Below are 22151 nucleotides of genomic sequence, written 5' to 3' on the forward strand. Positions count from 1 at the left end.
GTGGCAGAATGATTCACTGTGGGGCGTATGTCTTGTTGTGAGGATTGTTTTGGGCTGCAAGACTCTGATGCATGCTTGTATCGTTAGTTGATTCCCGCCGTGTGACTTTGATCTTTTGTTTCCTCTTGTAGGAACCGCCTCTTCCTGTATATCCACCCGTGGCAATGACCGCAGTCTGACGTTCCTATAACCCTCATTATAATAACAGCGGTTACTTCTGCCTCCTCTGCACCCCATCCAAGGCAGGATCCAGGGAAGCTCCGTGTGTACAACGAGGTAGGCTGTCTTATTTGTGACCGCATCTGTCTCATGTGGGCGGTACTTCTAGAGACTCGAAGAGGAACTGTAGTGAAAATAACAATGTTCTGTTAAATAAAATTGCTCCCCCCCCCCCCCCCCCAATATTAATTTATATACTATTTAGTCAGTGTTTACCCATTGTAAAATGTTTCCTTTCCCTGATTTACATTCTGAAATGGATCACTGGTGGTGGTGACATCTTTAATGCTGTCAGGTGATCTCTGAGGAATGTTTGTTTTTGAGAGTTCTATGCGCAGATGGAGATGTTGCTTGCTTGGCAACTGGCAAAAGCCGTTATTTCCTACAATGCAACTAGGTTCACAGACAGCAAACTGTTAGGACCATGGTCGTGACATCACACTGTCACTGTATGCAGGAGTTCCTCTTAAAATGACCACTATTGTCAAAAAGTAGGCAGTTAAAATCTGACAGAACTGACAGGTTTTGGGTCAGTCCATCTCCTTATGGGGGATTCTCAGGGTCTTCTTTGTTTTCAACAGCATTTCCTGAATAGCAATTGCAAAGTCTAACTGATAAAATAGTGTGCAAGTGATTAGGGAGGCTGGCTGGTATCTTACTAATATGGCAGTTAAACTGCTGTTCAGGAAATGCTGTTGAAAACAAAGGAATAGATTGTGAGCCCCTCTGAGAGACAGTTATGTGACAAGACAATAAACTCTGTACAGCGCTGCGTAATATGTCGGCGCTATATAAATACTTGAATGAATAAATAAAGGAAACCTTGAGAATCCACCATGAGGAGATGGACTGACCCAAAACCTGTCAGTTCTGTCAGATTTTAACTGCCTACTTTTTTTTTCACGATAGTGGTCCTTTAATACAGAGAATGCTCTGTAGAGTCTGTTACTGATGATATAGACTGCTGGATGAGTGAGCTCCTCTCCTATCTGTAATCAGTAACTGCTTTATTTTCTGTTAGGTCATCCATTCTCCCTATTGTTCTATCAAGTGCAGAGCGATCTGTCAGTCTCCGGCTATCTGTACGCTCAACGCGGGCTTTGTCTGCTCGTAATATCCGTACGCCGCTTCCGTGTCAGCGAAAGATAACAGCTGCAATTTGTAATCTCTTCCGGCTGCTGGAGTCAATAAAAACTACAGCGGTGTGATAACCCGAACGGGAGGATTTATTGCGGGAGGCTGGGTGTATGCAGAGAGGCGAAACCTCTGCCTGATCAGACAGCTTGTGTCTGTTGTGAGCACATGTGGGGGGAAAGGGGGGGAAGCTTTAACTGTGATTAGGATGTACAGCTCACAGTATGCAGCGTTCTGGTGCTACATTACTTGCACCTGCCTCTTGCTACCACTAGAGGGCTCAGTTGGAAGACAGAAGACAGCCTCTGCACTGGGCTCAAGGTGTAGCCTGCATTTTTTTTTTCTTCACCAGCGATCAGCAAAGCGCTGTGTATAATGTATCCCTGTGGGGCCATTCTAACTGCAGCACTTCTTTTGCTTAAAGTACTCCTGAACCACTTTATTATAAACATACTTTTAATGTTGTATGTGTGGTTCTGTGGCATACACAGCACCATCTTACCTCTCCAGTGCCCCCCACTCTGCTCAGTTGAAATATTCTACTAAGCAAAACGTCAGAGATGAGCGGGGAGGAAGTGTCAGCGCCTCCTCCTCTCTGCCTCTTTAGTTCCGCCCACTCCACTCGCTGCTAATGGTTCCTATATGCTGTTACAGTACACAGTGCGCTGGCAAGCTGTTCTGTGTGCGGTGTTGTGGTAATTAAGGACGGAATGATAATGTACCTATACAGCTATCAGTACGCTATCATTCAGCACTCAATTACCACAAGACCGCACACAGTACAGCTCCCCAGCGCACTGTGTGCTATAACAGCATATGGGAACCATTAGCAGCGAGTGGAGGGGCGGAACTAAGGACAGGCAAAGAAGAGGAAGTATTGACACTTCCTCCCCGCTCATCATCAGCGTTCTGCTTAGTAGAATAATTAACTACTAGACGCCGATGACCGTGGCGGTAGCACCAGGACCGCCTAATGGCAATTGGCGTTAAGTCCTGGGGCAGAGTTTTTCAGGAGATCGCGCGCCGATGCGCACGCATCTCCGCTTAAATGACGGAGCTCCGCTCCGGCATCAGTTTCCCGGCGGCGATCGCCGCTAGGAGACTGTTAGACGTCCAATAACACTGTACAGCGCTGCGATTTAAGGCAGCGCTGTACTGGGGACAGCCGTGTGACACGGTTGTCCCCCTGGGGGAGACGGGAGTGATCCGCTGTCATAGGCGGGTGGCGGGAGGGAGGGTTATTTAAAATAATAATAGGTTTATTTATTGGAAGAAAAAAGCAATAAATATGTATTTAAAAAAAAACCAAAAACCCTCCTGGGAGTGATTACAGCACACCAACAGAAAGCTCTGTTGGTGGGCAGAAAAGGGGGTGGGGTCACTTGTGTGCTGAGTTGTACGGCCTGCAGCGAGGTCTTAAAGCTGCAGTGGCCTATATTGTGAAAAAATGGCCTGGTCACTATGGGGGTGTAAGCCTGTGGTCATCGAGGTTCAACTGAGCAGAGTGGGGGGCACAGGGGGTGCTGGAGAGGTAGGATGGTGCTGTGACGTAGGTCAGAGCACCACACATACAACATTAAGTATGTTTATAATAAAGCAGTTCAGGGGTTACTGTACATCGCTTCATGTAGCATTTCGGCGTGATCACCACTATTCTCGGTTTCCCCAATGAGAAAGCAAAGCACAACTGCAATACTTTTGATGCAAAATCACTTTCTCTAGCACTTGGTCAAATATTTGCTGAGCAAGAGCCAGGCCAATTTTAGGGGCGTGGGAGGTAACTGAGTGGCTAGCGCAGGGGTCAGGAGATTTTTTGGCTGAGAGAGCCATAAACGCCACATATTGTAAAATGTAATTCCGTGAGAGCCATACAATGTGTTTCAAACTGGAACAGTGCGCATGCACAGCAGCGGGCTGTCCCAGTTGCCATGGTGATGTGTATACAGTTGATCCACCGGGCAGCGGAAGTGTCAGACGCGTCTTCAGCTTCTTTTGGGTTTCAGCAATTTCCCTGAGAGCCAGACAGGAGAAATACCAACTAACAGCTTGTACAATTAGCTAGCTGACTTGGGGGTTGATTCACTTTGTAGGATGAGGAGATCCCAGCACTTTGGCTCAATAGGCTGCCTGTCAAGTGACAGGCAGCCTATTGGGCCAATCAAAGTTCGGGGATCTCATCATACAAAGTCACTGAACCTGACAGGATCCAGGGTGGGACAATTGGAGCGGCCATTAGTTTTGGGTGGAGCACCAGTAAGTTAGTAGTGCACGCTACAGCAGCTGCTACTTTGAAAATGTTACTTGCGCTGCCACACTGAGCTATGCTGCTTGAGCAGTGTAGCTTAGTGAATCAACCCCTACTGATTTGTCTGCCAGCCAGATGCAGCCATCAACAGAGCCACATCTGGCTCCCGAGCTATAGGTTCCCTACCCCTGGGCTAGAGGAAGCCAATGCAGAAATTAGAACATACCAACTTCATACAAAGTCCTGGCTGGGGTCTGACCCAGGAACCCAGCACTGCAAGCAGGGCCAGTTTAAGCAACAATGGGGCCCCAGGGCAAAATAAACCTGGGGGCCCCCCCAACATATACCCCGGAACAAAAATCGGCATTAGGGGACCTTATTTGCAGCTGGTATAGTCAGGGTGTGAAGTCCCAATCGGTCGGAGCTCCACATTCTGGCTATCCCAGCCTGCATGGGGGACAAGGGGTTAAAAAGTTTCAGGAGGGGGTCCCCACATAATTTTTTTTTTAAGCTAAATTCCCACACTCTAAACATAAAAAAAATTGGGAAAATTGAAAAAAATGCCAGGGATCTTCATACAGCCATATTGCGGCTGTATAGCGATTCCTGGCCAAAGCGCTGCGGCTGCATATAGACCCCCTGGGAAGCCCGCCAGGAAATTTATTGCGCTTTCGTTTGATACATGTAAAATTACACTACCGTTAGGTACTAAAAGTGACATTTACCGCATTTAAAAGTATACTTTTCTCCTTCGAAACTTTAAAATCGATTTTCTCAAAAACTATAAGGTCTTTTTGAAAAATTGTTTTTTTCCTCTTATTCCTAATGACCTCCTTAACATATCCTGAAAATTTAGGGTTTCTAGCATTTAAGGTGGATTTGCTATTAACCATTAAAGTCGGCAGGTTTTTAAATGTGTATTTTTTTCCTTTGAAACTTTAAAATCGATTTTCTCAAAAACTATAAGGCCGATTTTGAAAAAATTTTTTTTTCCTCTTGTAGCCACTGGGGGCCCCTACAAGCTCTGGGGCCCTGGGGCAGCTGCCTCCTTTGCTTCTATGGTAGCGCCGGCCCTGACTGCAAGGTGAGCGTGCCATCCACTACGCCACCATGCTGACCGTTATATTATTAGGACTGCTGGGGTGTGTTGTTATCCCGGCCACACCCACCCATTAATAGTGTTTTTTGTTTTGTTTTTTTCCAAAGATTTTAATTTTTTATTACATTTTTGGTAATACTTACACTTTAAAATGAACCTGTACAGTTCAGAAGGGAAACATAGAGAAATGCACCCTGTATGTATTTAGAGTTTAACCTGTCTAATCCCCCTCATCTGTGACCAATCACAAGAGAAAGGAATTGGTAAGCACAGGATGGTAACATTATATCTGCTTCCATGAAAGCAGGAAGTAGACACACTGCAGATTTATTGCAGGATTTGTATCGGCTGTAACAAATGTTTTTCTTTAAAGGTTATTATGCTGTTGCTAATCTTTTTAGAGCAGAGAGGAAGTTCTGAGTTCAGGTCCAAATCTGACAAAAGAATTTCAGATTTAGATAATTGAAAGACCAGATCAGCAGTCTGATGTGTATTGTTTCCCGTTCAACCTGAGGAGGAAGTTTTGTTATCTTTCAGTAGGGGGCTCTGTGCCTCCTGTCTGGCCTTTCTGCCAGGGAATATTGAGGTGCTGCCCCCTGCCACTAACAGTAGGGGACACTGTGCCTCCTGTCTGCCCTTTTTGGCGAAGTACGGTGAGGTGCTGCCCCCTGTGGCTGGAAGGAGCGGCTGGACTTCTCCTATTTTGCTGTGTTGGAGGCACCTGTAATTTCTCCTTTTCCCATTTCGCTGAACAATAAGCTGTTATTTAATCACTATGTCTGAGTGGCCACTTCTCCACTGCAAACTATCACTGTCTGGTTTATGCCGGGTTGCTTGGCAACGGCTGGGAATTGGGTCTAAAGGTTTTTTATTTTTTTCCTTCCTAATTGAAAGCTTTTCAGTGTTTTTTCGAAGTACCCTTAATAGGCAGGTTTAAAGGGAAAGTTGCTTTCAGGCTTTTTATAGTGCTCAAAATTGCAGCAACAGTTTCCAGTATATGTATAAACACAGGAGGAAGTAACTGGGTGTGAGAGGAGAACACAGTAGGAAGTGACTGGAGGTGAGAGGATGACACAGGAGGAAGTGACTGGAGGTGAGAGGATGACACGGGGAGGTGACTGGGGGTGTGGGGAGGACACAGTAGGAAGTGACTGGGGGTGTGAGGAGGACACAGGAGGAAGGGACTGGGGGTGTGAGGAGGACACAGGAGGAAGGGACTGGGGGTGTGAGGAGGACACAGGAGGAAGTGACTGGGCCTGTGAGGAGGACACAGGAGGAAGTGACTGGAGGTGTGAGGAGGACACAGGAGGAAGTGACTGGGGGTGTGAGGAGGACACAGGAGGAAGTGACTGGGGGTGTGAGGAGGACACAGGAGGAAGTGACTGGGGGTGTGAGAGGAGAACACAGTAGGAAGTGACTGGAGGTGAGAGGATGACACAGGAGGAAGTGACTGGAGGTGAGAGGATGACACGGGGAGGTGACTGGGGGTGTGGGGAGGACACAGGAGGAAGTGACTGGGGGTGTGAGGAGGACACAGGAGGAAGTGACTGGGGGTGTGAGGAGGACACAGGAGGAAGTGACTGGGGGTGTGAGGAGGACACAGGAGGAAGTGACTGGGGCAGTGAGGAGGACACAGGAGGAAGTGACTGGGGCTGTGAGGAGGACACAGGAGGAAGTGACTGGGGCTGTGAGGAGGACACAGGAGGAAGTGACTGGGGCTTCGAGGAGGACTGTGACGCCGGGCGACGCCCAGTCGTCCGAGGATTCGCGGCCGATTGTCCGATCGCAACCGTGATCGGAAAACTGACATTCTTTATTTTTAAAATAGAAGTTTTTCCTTCCTGCCTTCCCCCCCCTTTTGCCATGAGGGCTGAATGGGCCTGCGTTAGCATATGGCTAAAGCAACCTGGTTTAGCAAGAAATCCTGTTAAGGCTCCCGGAAAAGCTCTGGTGACACTAATGTGCTAATTGGGCAGAGCTGAAATACCAACAGAGTCTATTCAACAGGGGAAGCTAGCACAGCATGAGGTCTATTGACACCTACATTCCTCCCAGTCTTGACGGCACCGACTAGACTGAGTATGGAATGCATGGTGTTGATAACTTTGTCACATTTTGCAAATACCATCCATGGGAGGAATATGAAAATTACATAATTTTGTTTCCCTAATTCTGTAGAATATGGTGATACTAGACATAGCCAGGTAACCCGAGCAGGGGCTGAGATATGAATAATGGGGTCCCCGTGCGCCCCAAATATTGCAAGTTTGATGTCCTATGAACGTGTATTCTCAGCCCAATCTGAATATGAAATCGGTTTGCATGTGCGACAAAACCCCGGCGGGGTATGAAATTGGACATATTTTGTGGATGGCTGGAAGTTCCTCCCCTGAGAACTCACTGCCTGACACGCCCCTGGGCTGAGCTTGAGACTCCGCCCAGAAATGTCAGTGCTCAAAACTGATTGCATGAGGACCCCAGCCGATTCCCCCACTTTCCATCATACCGAAAAGACTGCCACTGCTTGGGGAAATAGCAGTGGCCATCTTGCAGGCGGAGCAACGGCCATGTGGTTCGGCCATATTGCGAACTAACTGCAACAAAGGAACTTTGTCTTTTCCCGAACGGACTTTCCACAGAATCATAAGTATTCGTTCTTTTTATCCCTTTTTCTTTTATGTACTGCGTTATCACTGTCTCTCATCGTTTAATTGTTCACGATTGTCTGTATATATTAATTATTTATATTGTAACAAATAAAGGCTTTTTAAAAGGTCTTTACCTCTCAGTAAAACCTTCTATTCAGTATACACAGACGAGACCTAAACTTCCGAAGGGACGCTACTGTTTTGATAGATAGATAGGAATTGCACAGTTTTAACCGGTTGTTTGTTTCACAGGTCTATAGCCAGTTAGCAGTTTTCTCTGGGCTGATAGAAAACAGAGATGGTGGCAAATCTACCCCTGGGTTGGAGTAAAAGTGTATTTTCGTAACCTCACAGGCTCCCTACTGCGTCGTGACGCTCAAACTCCGCCAATTCTGCGCAGATTGCGTCCATAGCTCTCAATCTGTGTGCTAGAATCGGATCGGACGGTTTTGCGTGTTCACGGCCAGTGGGGCTCTTGTGACAGTGGTCGGCAGCGTTTGGGATCTGTGTGTGCTGATAGTATCTCAGGTAGGGCTATCGAATTAGCCCTATCGAGAAACGAACTAATTCGTTGGTAGTGACTGAGTGCAATATATTTTTCATATATACAGAGAGACTGTGTAACCAGTACCCCTCCCCTAAGTTTTCTTTTATTTGGCATGGAAATGTCCGGGAATTACAAGGTCATGGTCCTATCCGACCTGCAGAGTCTGTGCGAGGCGAGAGGCATGGACATCCGCGGCAAGAAACAGCAGGACCTGATAACGGACTTGTACCGATGGGATAGCCAGAATCTGCGGACGCTGGAGGTGTCCACTGTGGAGGACACCGGCTCATCTAACGCAAGTCGAGGGGAACCAGAGACTGAAGATCCTGTGCGTACCGAGGTTGAGCAACCCGCGGGCAATGCGGCAACAGATACGCAGGAGGCTGTCAGTGTGATCCCCGACCCCAGAACCCCTGAAAGTACTCGCCTGGAACCGGCCAGTACTGGACTGTCCAGTTATGTTGATCCAGTAATGCAGCAGGCATTGCAAAAGCTGATGGAAACTGATGTGGACAAGTACCTGCAGTACATGGCGGAGCAAAAGCGAGAGGAACGCCAATCTGCAGAGGCGCGGGAGAGACGACAGCATGAGCTGAACATGGCGAAAGTGCAGCAAGCCAGCCGGAGTTCAACGCCCAGCCTCCCTGCTGAAGGGACTGCCGCTCCAGTAAGTGCAAAATTTAAATTTGCTATTATCGAAAAAGACACTGACATTGACTTGTTTTTGAGGTCTTTTGAAAAGGCCTGCCGTCAGTATCGTCTGTCCCAAGACCAGTGGGCCAGACATCTGACACCCTTGCTGCGCTACAAAGCGCTTGATGCTTTCTCAGAGCTGCCTGTGGAAAAGGACAATGATTATACCGCTATAAAGGAGGCTATAATCACTAAGTACCAGCTGACGCCAGAAGCCTACCGGAAAAGGTTCAGGTCCTGGCAGAAAAAATCTACTGATTCTTATCAAGATGTGGTCAGCAGTCTGCTCACCACACTCCGCCAGTGGACGCTAGGCCTCACTAAAGGGTCTTACGGTGTCCTGGAGGACTTAATCGTCCTGGAGCAGTTTCTGAACATTTGCCCGGCTGATGTACGCCAGTTTGTGCTGGAGCGCCGACCGGCGTCAGCGACGGTCGCTGCAGACCTCGCTGAGACCTTTGCAACGACCAGGGTGCCGGAGACCCGCAGGACTGCCCCATCTAGCTGGAGAGGAGGTCAGTCCCACAATTTTGCAGACTCTCCTACCTCTGTGAGCCGTGCGCCCCAGAGGCCCTCCAGCGCAGCTGCTGCGTCCAGGCCTGCAGCAACAGAGGGCATCACCTGTCACTTTTGCCGCAAGCCCGGACACATGAAGTTTAACTGCCCGGAGCGGAGGCAGACAGCGCCAGCTCCTGCACCACCTACACCTCGCCCACGGCAACTGCCGCCAGCCAGCGCACCCCAGCCGGGAGCACCCAACAACGTCATGTTCGCAGGTGGGAGAGGGATCCACTCCGCTACGAGCAACCACCAGCTGGTTACAGTGAACGACCAGCTTGTTACCGGTTTCCGCGACACTGGAGCGGATGTCACCCTGGTGCGTGCGCACCTGGTCCCGACGGAAAATATCCTCCCTGACAAATACCTTACCCTCACTGGAGTGGGGGGCACTCTTTCTCGCATTCCCCAGGCTCGGGTGTCCATCGATTGGGGGGTGGGGGTTCAAGAGAAGGTTGTTGGGGTCCTGGACCAACTGCCGGTCCCAGTTTTGTTGGGGACCGACCTGGGCAAGCTTGTGTCCTATTATGAACCTGCCCCAAGCCCCTCAGACTGCCAGGAGGGAGACGGACTCTCCGCCCACACTAAGGTACTTTGCACCGAGGGGCAAGAACAGGGGGGAGGTGGGTTGAATGTGCCCAGTCCAGGGGTACCGAGTCCAATAGTACCTGTGTCACAGGTACCTGTGTTTGATATACCGATTGTTTGTGATGAAAATGTTGTTGTACCTGTCACTGTAATTCATGCATGCAGCCAGGATGTGAGTAATGCCAGTATGTGCCAGTCTGAAGGTGTACCTGTACTGGCAGTAACACGCAGCCGCGCTGCTCAGAACCTGGGCTCAGAGCAGGTGGAAGAGGTTCCGGCCTCCTCCCCCTCCTCTGACCACAGGGATGGTAGCCTTCAGCCACTAACTGCATATGCCACGGGCCAGCTGGCTGAGAGCGAGAGTGCTGCATTTGTGCAAGCACTCCAGACTGACCCTAGCCTCGAGGCACCTGACGCGAGGCAAAAGTCGGCCTTCATCACCCCTTTCGGCCTCTTCGAGTTCACGATGATGCCCTTTGGGATGAAGAACGCCCCCGCCACGTTTCAGCGGGCCGTGAACGACCTGCTAGAGGGAATGCAAGGGTTCGCTGTAGCGTATCTGGATGACATTGCGGTGTTCAGCCCCACCTGGGAAGAACACCTCAAACACCTGTCCCAGGTACTAGAGAGGCTGGCCATGGCCAATCTGACGGTTAAACCGAGTAAGTGTCAGATTGGCATGACCGAGGTGCAGTACTTAGGTCACCGGGTGGGGGGTAACACCCTGAAACCTGACACGGGAAAGGTGGACGCCATCCTGGCATGGCCTCGACCTATCACGAAAAAGCAGGTCCAGGCGTTCCTGGGGACCGCCGGCTACTATAGGAAATTTGTTCCCGCCTATAGTACACTGGCGAAGCCCCTGACCGATGCCACTAGCAAGAAGCACCCCAAGGTTGTTAGCTGGACCCCCGCTTGCGAGAATGCCTTCCAGGCCTTGAAGCAGGCCCTCGCAAGCGCCCCTGTGCTTCAGGCCCCAGACTTCAGTCGTCGGTTTGTGGTGCAAACCGATGCCTCTGACTACGGTCTCGGCGCAGTCCTCAGCCAGGTGGATGGAAAGGGGGATGAACACCCTATCCTCTACCTGAGCCGGAAGCTCCTGCCCCGAGAGGTAGCCTACTCCACAACTGAAAAGGAGTGCCTGGCGATCGTGTGGGCCCTACAGAAACTGCAGTCGTATCTGTACGGCCGCTCCTTCACGATCGTCACTGCTCACAATCCCCTGAGTTGGCTAAACCGTACTGCTGGAACCAACGGCAAGCTCCTACGGTGGAGCCTGTCATTGCAGCAGTACGACTTTACGATCCAACACAAAGCAGGCAGCCGACACCAAAACGCTGATGGGCTGTCGCGGTGTCAGGGGGAACCCGACCCAACAGCGCCAATAGCTGCTACGGAAGGCGTCCTGTTGACACCTCCCTGAGCAGAGCTCGGGAAGGGGGAGGTGTGACGCCGGGCGACGCCCAGTCGTCCGAGGATTCGCGGCCGATTGTCCGATCGCAACCGTGATCGGAAAACTGACATTCTTTATTTTTAAAATAGAAGTTTTTCCTTCCTGCCTTCCCCCCCCTTTTGCCATGAGGGCTGAATGGGCCTGCGTTAGCATATGGCTAAAGCAACCTGGTTTAGCAAGAAATCCTGTTAAGGCTCCCGGAAAAGCTCTGGTGACACTAATGTGCTAATTGGGCAGAGCTGAAATACCAACAGAGTCTATTCAACAGGGGAAGCTAGCACAGCATGAGGTCTATTGACACCTACATTCCTCCCAGTCTTGACGGCACCGACTAGACTGAGTATGGAATGCATGGTGTTGATAACTTTGTCACATTTTGCAAATACCATCCATGGGAGGAATATGAAAATTACATAATTTTGTTTCCCTAATTCTGTAGAATATGGTGATACTAGACATAGCCAGGTAACCCGAGCAGGGGCTGAGATATGAATAATGGGGTCCCCGTGCGCCCCAAATATTGCAAGTTTGATGTCCTATGAACGTGTATTCTCAGCCCAATCTGAATATGAAATCGGTTTGCATGTGCGACAAAACCCCGGCGGGGTATGAAATTGGACATATTTTGTGGATGGCTGGAAGTTCCTCCCCTGAGAACTCACTGCCTGACACGCCCCTGGGCTGAGCTTGAGACTCCGCCCAGAAATGTCAGTGCTCAAAACTGATTGCATGAGGACCCCAGCCGATTCCCCCACTTTCCATCATACCGAAAAGACTGCCACTGCTTGGGGAAATAGCAGTGGCCATCTTGCAGGCGGAGCAACGGCCATGTGGTTCGGCCATATTGCGAACTAACTGCAACAAAGGAACTTTGTCTTTTCCCGAACGGACTTTCCACAGAATCATAAGTATTCGTTCTTTTTATCCCTTTTTCTTTTATGTACTGCGTTATCACTGTCTCTCATCGTTTAATTGTTCACGATTGTCTGTATATATTAATTATTTATATTGTAACAAATAAAGGCTTTTTAAAAGGTCTTTACCTCTCAGTAAAACCTTCTATTCAGTATACACAGACGAGACCTAAACTTCCGAAGGGACGCTACTGTTTTGATAGATAGATAGGAATTGCACAGTTTTAACCGGTTGTTTGTTTCACAGGTCTATAGCCAGTTAGCAGTTTTCTCTGGGCTGATAGAAAACAGAGATGGTGGCAAATCTACCCCTGGGTTGGAGTAAAAGTGTATTTTCGTAACCTCACAGGCTCCCTACTGCGTCGTGACGCTCAAACTCCGCCAATTCTACGCAGATTGCGTCCATAGCTCTCAATCTGTGTGCTAGAATCGGATCGGACGGTTTTGCGTGTTCACGGCCAGTGGGGCTCTTGTGACAAGGACACAGGAGGAAGTGACTGGGGCTGTGAGGAGGACACAGAAGGGAAGTGACTGGGGGTGTGAGGAGAACACAGGAGGAAGTGACTGGAGGTGAGAGGAGAACACAGGAGGAAGTGACTGGAGGTGAGAGGATGACACAGGAGGAAGTGACTGGGGCTGTGAGGAGGACACAGGAGGGGGTGACTGGGGGTGTGAGGAGGACACAGGAGGAAGTGACTGGGGGTGTGAGGAGGACACAGGAGGAAGTGACTGGGGGTGTGAGGAGGACACAGGAGGAAGGGACTGGGGGTGTGAGGAGGACACAGGAGGAAGGGACTGGGGGTGTGAGGAGGACACAGGAGGAAGGGACTGGGGGTGTGAGGAGGACACAGAAGGAAGGGACTGGGGGTGTGAGGAGGACACAGGAGGAAGGGACTGGGGGTGTGAGGAGGACACACTAGGAAGGGACTGGGGGTGTGAGGAGGACTCAGGAGGAAGTGACTGGGGGTGTGAGGAGTACACAGGAGAAAGTAACTGGTTATGTGAGGAGGACACAGGAGGAAGTGACTGGGCCTGTGAGGAGGACACAGGAGGAAGTGACTAGGCCTGTGAGGAGGACACAGGAGGAAGTGACTGGAGGTGTGAGGAGGACACAGGAGGAAGTGACTGGGGGTGTGAGGAGGACACAGGAGGAAGTGACTGGGGGTGTGAGGAGGATACAGGAGGAAGTGACTGGAGGTGTGAGAAGGAAACAAGTGGGAGTGAGGAGGACACAGGAGGAAAGTTGGTGGGGGGAGGGGGACCCATGAGGAAGTGACTGGAGGAGTGAGGAGGACACAGGAGGAAAGGTGGAGGGGGTGAGAGGACACTGGAGGAAGAGGCCTGGGGTGAGAGCAAGACACGTAGATTTGGTAAAATTGGACAAGATTTTGCTGTACATTGTACAGTGTGTGGTCAACTATAGACCAACGCTCAACCCTCTGTTGACCCCAACTAGTTGTTATAGCACCTGACCCGCACAGACACTTGGTGTAGCGCACACGCTTCCTGATTCAGGAGATGATTTTGGTTATGGAACCTGTAGGTTGAGCTACCTTTTAGCCTCAGTAAAGCTGTGCGTTTTCACCGAAGGTTTTAGAGATTTTTCTAAGCCGCCCCCCACTGCTCTGCAGCTGACTTGGACTCCCCAGAATGTGCTGAATTCTGCTGTATGTAAACCGCCAGCACACTTCATGGTCTCCAACGTCTGCATAATGAGCTGCGCTCACGGCAAGAGACAGCTCTTCCATCAGAAGTCTTTTGTCTCTGGCCACAGAGAGCATCGTCAGAAGAAAGGAGCTTTCTGAGGACGCGCGGCCTGAAAGCCTGCAACTCGCCGCCGGCATCTCCAGATCTTCACCTGACGCTTAATTACAACAGTTTTTTGATGGAGGATTCAAGTTCCGATCAGAAAGTAAATTGTGCCCTTTCTGGGCATTTTTTCTGTTCTGTAGATTTTAACCGTTAAGGTACCAATAGATGCAGCAAGCAAACCTGCAGTGGAAATAAACATATGGGATGATGAATTGTATGTGTAGTGCGGATAATAAATAAAACATTAATAGCAAAGAAACAAATTTCATATTGTTTTCCAGTACAGGAAGAGTAAAAAAAAAAAAACCCAAACTTCAGTTATCTATGCAAAAGCGCTTCTCTGAGTTCTTCGACTAACTGGGTTTAATACAGTCCTGATTTCTGAAGCACTTAAAAAACTGTGAGAGACAGCTTGAGATAAGGTTTTACTGCAGAAAAGTTCAAAGCGTCATCATTTCTGATTTGTTTTATAGCTAAAAAGACTGTGTGTGGTTTGTAAACAGCAAATATGACAGAAAGATGCAGTTATTAAAAAAAAAAAAAAAAAAAAGCTATATAACAGAAAATACAAATTTGAGCCTTTTTTCTTTGCTACCAACGTTTCATTATCCGGACTACATTTGCAATTCATTATATCATACGTTTTTTTTTCCACTTCAGGTTTACAGTAAAGGCATTGTATAATAGTTTTATCATTTTTTATTTTTTGTTTTATTCTTTTCATGCTAACAATAGATACCTGAAAACAAGCGGTATTTCCTCAGGAAAATGCTGGCGTCCCGCTCTTGTCCTAGTTTCGCTGTGACGTTGCTGGAACAAACCTCTGTGCGGTTCCAGGGCTCCTGGGCCCCGGAATCAGAATGCGGAAATCAATAGTAGCCATGTTTGGGTATGCGTTTGGGCTCAATGATCAGCCAGCACACCCGCTGGCACTGATATGATTGCATTAGCAGACTTCTGTTAAGGGCCGGTTCACACTTGTTTTAACCATGTGAGGACCGTAGGCTAACACTCCCCTAGTGACCAGGCTATTTTTTGCGATTTAAGCTTTAAAGAGAATCTGTATTGTTAAAATCGCACAAAAGTAAACATACCAGTGCGTTAGGGGACATCTCCTATTACCCTCTGTCACAATTTCGCCGCTCCCCGCCGCATTAAAAGTGGTTAAAAACAGTTTTAAAAAGTTTGTTTATAAACAAACAAAATGGCCACCAAAACAGGAAGTAGGTTGATGTACAGTATGTCCACACATAGAAAATACATCCATACACAAGCAGGCTGTATACAGCCTTCCTTTTGAATCTCAAGAGATCATTAGTGTGTTTCTTTCCCCCTGCAGCTATCTTCCACTGAAGTGTCAGGCTGTTTCTTACTGCAGAGTGCAGACAGCTCTGCCTGTATGTAATTCTTCAGTATGTGAAAGCCCAGCCAGCTCAAATGACGATTTATCCAGCTTGTAAAAGATAATAGAGCAGAGAGAAGCTGCCCTAATCTAAATAACACACAGGCAGTGTGCAGAAAGGGGCCTGGAGGGGGGAGATGCATCACAGAACCACAACACTGAAGAACTTGGCAGCCTTCCAGACACAGGCTGACAAGTCTGACAAGAGAGAGATAAGTTAATTTATTCCAGAGATGGTGATAGTAGAACGTGCTGCAGTAAGCCAGAACACATTAGAATAGCTTTTGGAACTTGTAGGATGATAAAAAACAGGACGCAATTTTTGTTACTGAGTCTCTTTAAGGGCTCACTGCAGGGACGTACAACTCGGCACACAAATGACAGGCCCCCCTTTTTCTGCCCACCAACAGAGCTTTCTGTTGGTGGGCTCCGATCCCTGCTGAGGTGTTTTTGTTTTTTTCATTATTATTTTTTTATATATATATTTTTTTTTAAATAAATTTGTGCTGTTTATTATTTTATTTCCCACCCTCCCCTCTCCCAGCAGCCAATCCCAGCGATTGGCTCTCAAAGACCTCAGCCTATGAGAGCCGATCGCTCACTGTGCCTCCCAGGGGGACAGCGCTGCCTTAGATCGCAGCGCTGTACATTGTAAATAGACGGCATCTAACAGTCTCCTAGCGGCGATCGCCGCTGGGAGTCTGATGATGGAGTGGAGCCTGATGACGGAGCATCGTTCAAGTGGAGATGCGCGCGCAATCTCCTACAAAATCCTGCCCCAGGACATCACGCCAATTGGCTTGGAGCGGTCATTAGGCAGTTAAAGTCTCCGTGGGATACGTTTTCAAAAGCTCTGCAGAAATGCTGGAAGTGGATCCTATGTTAAAGATGGGACCCGCTTCCACTCGTGCAGAAGCACAAATTGCACCCGGATCCATGTTGCTCGGAAAACGCACGTCGCGAGAGTCCGGATTTGACACCTTTTTCCCGGACTGGACGGAAAACGTGTCCAATGCAGTCCTAGGAGACACTGTCCACTCTCACTAGGCTAGTCGCCGCATCCACGTCGCCCGTTTTCATCATACTCGCTCATCCCGCCGTCCATCAGCGCCGCTCGGTCCATTCTGAAGAGCCCGGAGGCCGACAGAAGCGTGGGGATTTTACATTGGGCTGAAACGGACCAATGGGAATCCTCAGCAACAGGGAGAATTCTCATTGGTTCAGGTTGGACCCATGAGAATTCTCCCTGTTGCTAGGCAGAATTGGCCTGTAGCAGCCTATGGAGAGCCATGTGTCTGCTGGCCTCCAGGCTGTGGAAGGGACCGAGTGGCGGGACGAGTTGTGGCGGCGAGACAGGTGAGCAGCGATGCGTACGGGCCGCCGTAGCAACGCTGCAGACACGGAACGGGTGTATTTGCTCAAAGCGGATGCAGAATGGACGGAACGCATCCGCCTAGCGGAGTCTCATTCCGTTTCCGTTCTGCCTCCGCACAACTGTGGACCGACCATAAAGCCGTATAGTCGGCCATAAAATCAGATTCCATTTACCCACTGCTCTGTGTTTATTACGTAGTCTTTATGCAGTCTGCATTGCAAGCATTCCAATATAATCATAAATGTTTCTGCTGTAATGAATGTTGGCTCAGTTAGCCTGGTTCAGTTACGGTACATTGCTAAGGAGAGGGAAGCTGGTTATCTCTCCTCCCACGTTCCTGTTCCTCACTGATTGGCTGAGGGCAGTTCAGTGTGACAGGAGGCTGAGATGAGAAATACACCTCGCCCCTCTGCAGAAGCTGTTGAAATATGATCTATGCTGTGTGCACATGTGTTCACAAAGCAAGCTAGGTATGACAGTGCAGTTTCTAGGAGAAATAAGAGTAAGGGAGGAAATGACATCAGGATTGGCTTCAGTCAGAGGCAGAAAAGATGGAAAATGCCTGAAACAGTTTTCTCTTTATTTACTATATAAAATTCACTGTACTCAAAATGTGGACAGTACAATACACATGTCTTGTAAGTAGAACACGTATTTATCTACTTATATATGTGTTTTTGGTTTTTTTTCCTGGGATAGTATGGCTGCACCAGCTGCTTTCATTAGGGAAGGGGTTTTATAGGCAAACAAAGCCTCTGGCCACCTCATGTTAGGCTCAGCCGTGACCAATCGGGGGCTTTGCTTACCCATGAAAGCTCACTTGAGGGGGTCATAAAATACTCACATTTTTGGGATCCAGCGACGCATGTACTACTAGGGGCGCTGTTACTGTGAGATGGAACGCAGGAAGGAGTAAGTACACGCAGTGTGTGGATCCCGGCAATGTGAGGATCTGATGACCACCTCGGCTGCTGCCTATTTCGCCCGCAGATGTTCTCCCGTGCCCCCCCCCCCCCCCCCCAACCTCTGCCTGGCTACGTATTCCTGGCTACCTATACTGGGGGCAGCTATTTCTATCTACCTGAGCTGGGGACGGCTATACCTGGCTACCTATACTGGGGGCACCTATACCTGGCTACCTATACTGGGGGGCACCTATACCTGGCTACCTATACTGGGGGCACCTATTCCTGGCTACCTAGGGGCACCTATACCTGGCTACTTATACTGGGGGCACCTATACCTGGCTACCTATACTGGGGGCACCTATACCTGGCTACCTATAATGGGGGCACCTATACCTGGCTACCTATAATGGGGGGCACCTATACCTGGCTACCTATACTGGGGGGCACCTATACCTGGCTACCTATACTGGGGGGCACCTATACCTGGCTACCTATACTGGGGGGCACCTATACCTGGCTACCTATACTGGGGGGCACCTATACCTGGCTACCTATACGGGGGGCACCTATTCCTGGCTACCTATACTGGGGGGCACCTATACCTGGCTACCTATACTGGGGGCACCTATACCTGGCTACCTATACTGGGGGCACCTATACCTGGCTAGCTATACTGGGGGCACCTATACCTGGCTAGCTATACTGGGGGCACCTATACCTGGCTACCTATGCTGAGGGTACCTATACCTGGCTACCTATACTGGGGGCACCTATACCTGGCTACCTATACTGGGGGCACCTGTACCTGGCTACCTATACTGGGGGCACCTGTACCTGGCTACCTATACTGGGGGCACCTGTACCTGGCTACCTATACTGGGGGCACCTGTACCTGGCTACCTATACTGGGGGCACCTATACCTGGCTACCTATACTGGGGGCACCTATACCTGGCTACCTATACTGGGGGCACCTATACCTGGCTAGCTATACTGGGGGCACCTGTACCTGGCTACCTATACTGGGGGCACCTGTACCTGGCTACCTATACTGGGGGCACCTGTACCTGGCTACCTATACTGGGGGCACCTGTACCTGGCTACCTATACTGGGGGCACCTATACCTGGCTACCTATACTGGGGGCACCTATTCCTGGCTACCTAGGGGCACCTATACCTGGCTACTTATACTGGGGGCACCTATACCTGGCTACCTATACTGGGGGCACCTATACCTGGCTACCTATACTGGGGGCACCTATACCTGGCTACCTATACTGGGGGCACCTATACCTGGCTACCTATAATGGGGGCACCTATACCTGGCTACCTATAATGGGGGGCACCTATACCTGGCTACCTATACTGGGGGGCACCTATACCTGGCTACCTATACTGGGGGGCACCTATACCTGGCTACCTATACTGGGGGGCACCTATACCTGGCTACCTATACTGGGGGGCACCTATACCTGGCTACCTATACTGGGGGGCACCTATACCTGGCTACCTATACGGGGGGCACCTATACCTGGCTACCTATACTGGGGGGCACCTATACCTGGCTACCTATACTGGGGGCACCTATACCTGGCTACCTATACTGGGGGCACCTATACCTGGCTAGCTATACTGGGGGCACCTATACCTGGCTACCTATACTGGGGGGCACCTATACCTGGCTACCTATGCTGAGGGCACCTATACCTGGCTACCTATACTGGGGGCACCTATACCTGGCTACCTATACTGGGGGCACCTATACCTGGCTACCTATACTGGGGGCACCTGTACCTGGCTACCTATACTGGGGGCACCTGTACCTGGCTACATATACTGGGGGCACCTGTACCTGGCTACCATATGGGGGGTGATGGAGTGGGGCACATCTGGCTACCATACTGGGGTGGGACGGGGGCACATTATTTAATAAGGGGGGTCCAAATTCCACATCGAGGTCTGTAGCTATGCCACTGATATTGAATGTAGCTGGGGTTCGGTTTAGGCTGAACCAATCAGAAAGGCCATCATTTAGGCATTTGACTGAATCTGAACAGCAACACTAATTAGCTGACCTTTGTGCATTGGTTGTTTAATAACAATACTCACCTCATATAGCAGCGGCATCTTCTGCAGTGCTTTCAAATAGTGTCCAGCGGTCACGGCGCTCCCAGAGGCGCTGGAACATATACGGGGTTTGCCGCAGCGCTGGGGTGCTGGTGTTATCTTCATGCTGCATTTCCAGCAGCTGCTGCCTGGCGAGCTTGCACCCCCCCCCCCCCCCAGCGAGTGCTCTGCCGGCGCCCCCAGCCATATGCTGTGCCAGAGCACCATCTATCTTACATGTCAGGAGAGGCTCCTACTCGCTGCAGTGGGAGGGCGTGTATTTTAATCACCAGCATCTAAAAATACATCCCTGTGCTGCTTGTGCCCTATGAGCAAGAGCACAAGGCCAGAGATTGCTCATCGTCGCTAATTAATAAAGTTGGCTGGATTCCGCCTTGTTTTCGGCATTCTCTGTAGGATGCAGCATCAAAGCAAAGTTCCAATCTTATTCTTTTTTTATGGATCTATACATGTAAAATGGATTTAATTAAAGTGTTTACTTCTTCTGAAGCGTGTCTAATGGTGCTGCGATCCTCGATGAGAAACGCTGCTTTTATTGTTGACTATAGCCCCGCGTTAGAATACAGGCATGTTGTGTGATATCACCGGCTGCTCTGCCTATACCGAGAGTTGACCAGAGTGCTTGTAAAATGTCCCCACCGCCTTTAAACTTTACCCTCCCACCTTTTTCATTGTAAATTGCCCATCTGCACTATGCACTACTTATCATTCCTGTGCAGTCGATTATCGGCACTTCAGCAATCATTGGAGTAGTAGTAGCTATAGCAAGAGCTAGATGTACTGTAAACCTGGCAGTGACAGCTATGTATCTTAAAGTGAACCTCCGGACTAAAAATCTACTCAGCAGAACTGAAAAGGCTTGGTGTTTCTCTAACAGTTTCACAGAATCAGAACTTTGTTTTTCTTACCCAAGCCTCATTTTTAGCTGCACGGAAGAAAACTGCCCGGGCATTTTTCCCTGATGCTGTGCAAAGCATGATTGGTTTTCTGATGTTGTTCTCCTTTTGCTGTTTTGGTGCAATTGTTTTTTTTTTTTATTTGAGATTTGAAGCCTAGCATGCGCAGCTGGGAGGGGTGATCAGCACACAGGACAGTTAGAATTGTGTTTATGCTCCCTCTCGCCTCCTTTCAACCAAAAAGATGGCTGCCCTCATGCAATCACAAACCTTTGCCTGTTCTTTTAAAACAGGGTGGGTAAGAGATTATATTACCCATCTATTTCAATTAGCATAACTAATGTAACTTAATGATTGTATGTTTGTTTAGGCTGAAGTTCCCCTGTAAAGCGGACCTGAACTCACAACTTCCTCTTTGCTCTAATGCTAGTTACACACTATGACATTTTCTGGAAGATTTACTGGCAGATCGATTTATTTCCAACATGTCCGATCTGATTTCCGATCGATTTTCGGCTGGATTTCCAACTGTATTCCACTCCTATTTGAAATTGTTTGGAAATCGATCGGAAATCAGATCGGACATGTTGGAAATAATCAATCTGCCAGAAAATCTCAGTGTGTACCTAGCATTAAAGATAAGCAACAGCATAATAATCATTAAAGATAAACATTTTTTTTCAACAGCTGATACAAATCTTGCATTACATCTGCAGGGTGTCTACTTCCTGCTTTCATGGAAGCAGAATCAGGGTTCAAGCGGATCCGAGATGAAAAACTAACTATAACAAGTAACTTGTCTATACTGTATATCTTATCTAAAGTTTAGATAATTTACACAGCAAATCTAGCTGCAAACAGCTTCAAAAGTTTGATTATTTATTCCTGTGATACAAGGAGGGCAGCCATGTTCTGTTTGTCACATTGTCACAGGCTGAGGGCTGGAGATGCTATCAGCTTGCCTGTGTGTAAATTCAGTCCCCTCTCCTCCTCCCTCTGAAATCAATGGCTAGTAACCACCTCCTCCTCCTCCTGCCCAGACTGAGCTCCCATAAGCCTTTACTACAGTGCCAAGGCACAAAAGGAGCTGTGGGCGAGGATTGTTTCTTTTATAGGGCATTCGAGTATTAAAACAAAACAAAAAAAGTATTTGGCTTGAGGAATGCCCTATAAACTATATGGAAGGAACACAATTTTGCATAGTTACATAGTTACATAGTTATTTTGGTTGAAAAAAGACATACGTCCATCGAGTTCAACCAGTATAAAGTACAACTCCAGCCTGCTCACACACATATCCCTGTTGATCCAGAGGAAGGCGAAAAAACCCTTACAAGGCATGGTCCAATTAGCCTCTAAAGGGAAAAATGCCTTCCCGACTCCAGATGGCAATCAGATAAAATCCCTGGATCAACATCATTAGGCATTACCTAGTAATTGTAGCCATGGATATCTTTCAACGCAAGGAAAGCATCTAAGCCCCCTTTCAATGCAGGTATAGAGTTTGCCATAACGACTTCCTGTGGCAATGCA

The 22151-nt window shown here is 48.9% G+C and overlaps 1 protein-coding gene across 2 annotated transcripts in view; it reads left to right on the forward strand.

Moving 5' to 3' along the window:
* The window catches only part of FAM168A (family with sequence similarity 168 member A), a 185817-nt gene that overhangs the window by 38488 nt on the left and 125178 nt on the right, over nt 1-22151 (forward strand). For both annotated transcript variants that reach the window (XM_068264649.1, XM_068264650.1), the window contains exon 2: nt 132-276. The gene's annotated coding sequence lies outside the window, so the exon portion shown is untranslated. The remainder of the gene's footprint in view (nt 1-131; nt 277-22151) is intronic.

Source organism: Hyperolius riggenbachi, chromosome 2 (genome assembly GCF_040937935.1).
Source record: "Hyperolius riggenbachi isolate aHypRig1 chromosome 2, aHypRig1.pri, whole genome shotgun sequence".
Taxonomy (NCBI): domain Eukaryota; kingdom Metazoa; phylum Chordata; class Amphibia; order Anura; family Hyperoliidae; genus Hyperolius; species Hyperolius riggenbachi.